Below are 6,000 nucleotides of genomic sequence, written 5' to 3' on the forward strand. Positions count from 1 at the left end.
AAAGGGCCCTTGCTTTAAAGTCGGTAGCAGGGACCTCTCGAATTTCTCCTTCAAATTAGAGCCTGATGTTAACAATTCAACTTTTTCTCTCTTTACCTTGCATTATTTGAAGACAAGATTTGTCACTGGCATGTGGTATCATTGGAACGCAACAAAAGATAAAAACAACAACTGTATATGATCTCAGGCAATGATATTTTCAAAACAAAACTATTAATAAACGTTTACATTTCAAAACAAAAAAGGTGGTGGATTTTTGAATTTTCTCTTTTTAGGGAATATGATTCTTTTTCTTTCAGGGATGTTCAGGAAATATGATCTCAGGCAATGATATTTTCTTCAAAAATTCTTAATGTACCGCCCATACAAACAACATTAAAGACACCTGTCACAAAACACTTATATGTTGGGTATAGTTGGATTATTTTTGTTATAGTGTTGTTTTTTCAGCGGTTCAATTAGAACCAGTGTTCTAGATTTTCTTTCACCCTATAAAAGAGAGACGTTGACACGACCAAAACATATTAACGGAATCTAATTTCTGTTTCAACCATTTTGAAACATGCACCTCAAAACAAACATAACAATCATCAAATACAAACATAACAATCCGACGATAAAGATCTTATAGATGTTTTCTTGAAAACCCAAAGAGGCCGGAAAGAGTACTGTTCGTCTCACTAATGACCATATCAAACCATATATAATTACCTCAAATTCAACTAAATCTTTACGAATAAATTTCCTTTGCGGGTATCATCCCTCACTTACATGTCACCAATAGCCACTTATTACATGTTATCAACACCAACTCATCACAACCCTCAGTCATAAGACTCGTATAACTATTTGAACCTGGGCGTCTTACACTTCCTTAAGACACTCAAGACCAACCTACGTGTTATGACCAATGGCTCAAACTAGCACAATCAATCAAGGTATGAAAATGGAAATGAAATCAATCAAATCAAACACACACAGAACACAAGGATTTATAATGGTTCGATCAAGATGATCTACATCCACTTGCAAAGACGACGAAATGATTCCACTATGATGATCAAACAAGTTTACAAGGTTTCTCCCAAATCCCCTCTCAAGAACTCTTTCCTCTTTTGTGCCTCACACTCTCTCAAGAACTACATAAGTTTCTCTCTCTATTATAACCCCTAGACCCCTTTTATATTTGACCTAGGTTTACAAAAGAGACTAATGGACTGTTGGGCCAAGTCCAAGGAGTAACCCCAACTGAATACTACACGTGTATTCAAGGCATACACAAAAAATCTCCACCTTGACTTGAATACTATTACCATTCATCATTTTCCATCATCGTCTTCGCTTAGCCCTTACAAGGGCTCTCAACACTTGTTGACACCAACCAAGTCCAAGCAATGCTTGAACTTGATACTTGGAACTGACTTCGTCAACATTTTTGCAGGGTTGTCCGCTGTAGGAATCTTAAGCATAGCTATCTTCCCTTCTTCAACGGCATCCTTGATGAAATGATACCTGACATCGATGTGATTTTGTCTCTTTGGTCTTGCAATTATCTCCCAAGTGTCATTCTTGTCAAGAGACTCAACTTCTTCAATCATAGAAGTTTCCCGTTCTGCTGATTCTTCACCATTCATTGCTTGTTTATAGGTTCTTAGCTCATCCCTATCTATGCCCTCACCTACTGCAGGTGCATACGCAACCAGATCAGTATGGCCATATCTCTGAGGTGATCTGATTTTCCTCATCACTCTGTCTCTAGCAAGATTGTACTGATGAATTTGTGCTTCATATTCCTGGCCATCTCTTGCACAATTTCCTGATCATCCTCACCAGAAACAACAGTCTCATTGTTTCCTTGAACTTGTATCTCAAGTTCCAGCTTGTCACCTAGCTCCACCTTATCACCAACACTCTCCCCAACTCTTCTATTTAGTTCTTCATTCTTTGGCCTCAACATCGACTTCTCATCAAATGTCACATCTCTACTAATAAGAAACTTGTTTGATCTTTCTTCAGGACACCATAACCTGTAGCCTTTCACACCCTTCGCATACCCAAGAAATATACACTTCTTTGCTCTAGGCTTTAGCTTCCTCTCATTAACATGAGTATAGGCTGGACATCCAAAAACTTTCAAGTCTTCATAGTTAGCATGTGAACCTGTCCAAACTTCATTTGGAGTCTTACACTCAATAGAAGTCGACGGAGATCTATTCACTAAATAAGTTGATGTGTTTGCGGCTTCGGCCCAAAACTTCCTTGTTAACCCAGCATTGGAGAGCATGCACCGTGCCTTCTCCATTATGGTTCTGTTCATCCTTTCTGCAACACCATTTTGATGTGGTGTTTTTTCTTATTGTGCAGTGTCTCACAATCCCTTGCTCCTTGCAGAAATCATTGAACTCACCCCCATAAAATTCCAAACCATTTTCTTTCCTCAAGAACTTGATTTGTCTTCCAGTTTGTTTCTCAACCATGGTCTTTCGTTGCTTGAACTTGACAAAAGTTTCATCTTTGTGTTTAAGTATGAATATTCATACCTTCCTTGAGAAATCATCAATGAATGTCAACATATATCTACTACCACCATGTGACTCCACCCGAGAAGGACCCCAAAGATCAGAATGAATATAATCCAAAATACCGTTGGTGTTATGAATAGCTGTACTGAACTTGACTTTACACTGCTTCCCAAACACACAATGTTAGCATAAATCAAGCTTACTGGTTTTATGACCACAAAGCAATCCCTGCTTTCTTAAAACATCCAACCCCGTCTCACTCATATGCCCTAACCGCATATGCCACAACTTGGTAGTATCATCTTCTGAAATTGAAGAACATACATCTCCATCACCTGTAACAGTTGTACCTTGCAGTGTATAAAGACCATTAACTCTTGTACCTTTCATGATTGTAAGACTTCCTCTTGGGATACGAATAACACCACCTTCACCTTGATACTTCCAACCGTTTGAATCAAGTGTACCCAAAGAAATCAAATTTCCTCTCAAATACGGAACATGCCTAACCTTGGTTAAAGTCCTCACAATAACATCATGCATCTTAATTTGAACTGTACCTATACCCACCACTTTACAAGTGACATTGTTTCCCATAAGAACTTTACCACCTTCTCGAGCTTGATAAGTAGAAAACCAAGTGCCAAAGGCGCCCGGTCAGCTAATACATCTATGAGAGTGCCAAAGGTGCCTAAACGACTACACAGAACTATACGAACATGATTATCCCTCCCCACTCATCCGGAAAAGAAAGGGGGGAATAGGCGCGTTTAACCCACGCCCTATCCCATCCCACCCCGCTCATCTAAATAAGAAAAAGGGAAATGAGCGCCTTTAACCCATTCCTTAAAAGAGCGCATAAATATTCATAGACAAAGGGAAAACGCATCAAGATGGCACGAACGCGGACAACTCTTGTCGCTTCTTCTCGAGCTCAACATGAAACTCCTCATCGGCGGTCTCGGCCCGTATCACCTCATCGATAGCATTTCCCACATCCGCAACAAGACGATTCAGCGGTGTCTTCCTTGCAGCAGTTGTCTTTGAACGCTCCGCTAGTTTCTCCTCTAGCTGAGAAATCTGCCCTGGGAGATGCAACGCCCAATACTATTTGCTTAAAAAAAGGGAGACAGGAAGAGAGAGCATAGAAAGACAGACGATAAATACCTGCGCTACAGGGGAACCAACAGTTGATTAAGGCACGTGTTGCCGAGGAGGCTTACGATAAGGAAACGGTTTCGACCCTTTCTTTGGCCTTATGGGATCATGACCCTCAGGAGGATCCCAGGAAGTCACCAGCGGCTCCATAGGACGACCTTTATTACCCGAGCTACAGCGGTTTGCCTTGGCTATGACATCATCAAGCTTAACCATGCCGGATGCATGCAACACTCGAAGATCCTCATAAGATAAATCGTTGGGAGGAGATGAGTCACGCACAAGGAATTCATACACCGACGACGCAGAAGGAGCATATAATCATGGGCACCCTCAGTAAACGCTAAAGGGCGCCCAAGAATGGGTTGCTGGAAAGAAAAGTCAATTCCTCGATCACTCAAACGCGTCGTCCCCTTGAAAACAAAACAATCAAAACTAGCGATGATATCCTCAGTTTCAGAACATCTCGAAGGTGGAAACCTAGGAGGCACCCCTGATCAAACTCAACTTTTCTAGACACACGGTTAGGATTATAAGACATGGCAACAAACTTGCCTGCATGAAAACCAAGAAGATAACCAGGTAACATCGCCGTCACTGAATCAAATTCCGAGTCGTTTAAGACATGCGTTGAGTTCAACTCCGTAACAAAGGACGAAGTAAAATCATAATGCGCTGGACCTGGTCGTTCGTCGTGGTAAGGAAAGGCTCAAAGTTCTTGAATAAATCTATGTATTTAGCTAAAACATGAGGATCTAGCGCATATTAAATAAGGTGCTCCCAAGACCATGCCTGCATGGAAGAGGCCGGAATGTGAGTCTCAACCTTATGAGCGCCTTTAACCGAACGAACATCCTGGAAAAACAGATCGAGATGACGATATAAGCCTCCCAAGAACATGGGAAGCAAGAGGAAAAGAGACACCAAGTGATAACAACACTGCCGTGAGCACCAACTCGCTCTTGATTGTATCCTGCGGACTGTACTCAAGCACATCATGGCAAAGCCAAAAAAAGATATAAGCAGCAAGTTCCGCAAGGGGTGTTCTTTTCCTTCCGTCGAGGGGGAAATACCTTTCCATCCACCAACCGCGGGGCCCAATACTTGATCCAAAGGGGAAAAGAAGCGCTACGGTTGACTTTGGTAACCCATTCAGAACCCGTCTGAGCGACGGGAGCTGATGAGCCATGAATTGCCTCATGAGCACGAAAAGAACTGGAAAGTAAGCGCTCTCCTGCTGGGCGCGCTGAAGGGGGTTTCTTCTTCTCCTCAGTCCCTTAGCCTCTGTAAATTTGTCAGACGACTGGGCGCCTTTGGCATTCCCGTAGTTGTTTCTATGTTTGTTGGCCGACCGGGCGCCTTTGGCATTTCTGTATCCTCTGTAAATTTGTCAGCCGACCTGGCGCCTTTGGCATTCCCGTAGCCTTTTATGTACTTGTCAGCCGACTGGGTGCCTTTGGCATTCCCATAGCCTTTGTAAATTTGTCAGCCGACCGGGCGCCTTTGGCATTCCTGTATCCTTTTGTAGATTTGTCAGCCGACCGGGCATTTTTGGCATTCCCGTAGCCTTTTGTAGATTTTTCAGCCGACTGGGGGCCTTTGGCATTCACGCAGCCTTTTGTAGATTTGTCAGCCGATCGGGCGCCTTTGGCACTCCAGTGGCTTTTATAGGTTGTGCCTTTTTCAAAGAAAACTTTGCAATGCTCCATATATTTTATATTTATGTTGTTTATTACGGACAGAGAATGCAACTTTTCCTTAATTACATGACGCCACCTTTTCCTACTGGTCAATCCTGACCGTGAGTGGTGAAATGTGGTCGCGCCTTATTATTTGCTTTCTGTATACTCCGTCTGTTGGTGACTTAGTGGTGAGAAAGAGGGTCGTATGAAATTGCTTGTTTTGTTTCGATTTCTCCAGCTACGTGTTTGCGCTCGAAGGTGCTTCTTATGGCGAAACATTCCAATGTTAGGTGGCCTAACCTATGGTGGTAGTGACAGTACCTGGAAGCATTTTTATCCATTTTATTGACATCCACCACCGTTGAAGGTAGCTCAATTTCCCTTCTTGCGACCTATTGATTCAAAAGCTCGATTACCCTTTTTCTACTACATGGTAAAGGGGGTGGTGGATTGGAGTCCCACCTGGTCCACCTACTTCCACCTGGGTTCCCATCGGGTGTTCAGAACTGGTATTTTTTTCTCCTAGCCAGTGTTGAGCCTTACATTACGCGGTGCTTCATATACAGCTTGGACTTCATAGCGCCAGGTGGGGCCCGCGTGTGTTTCTTCCACACAGTCAGCGACCCTCTCTGTTGTTT

Source organism: Papaver somniferum, unplaced genomic scaffold (genome assembly GCF_003573695.1).
Source record: "Papaver somniferum cultivar HN1 unplaced genomic scaffold, ASM357369v1 unplaced-scaffold_117, whole genome shotgun sequence".
Taxonomy (NCBI): domain Eukaryota; kingdom Viridiplantae; phylum Streptophyta; class Magnoliopsida; order Ranunculales; family Papaveraceae; genus Papaver; species Papaver somniferum.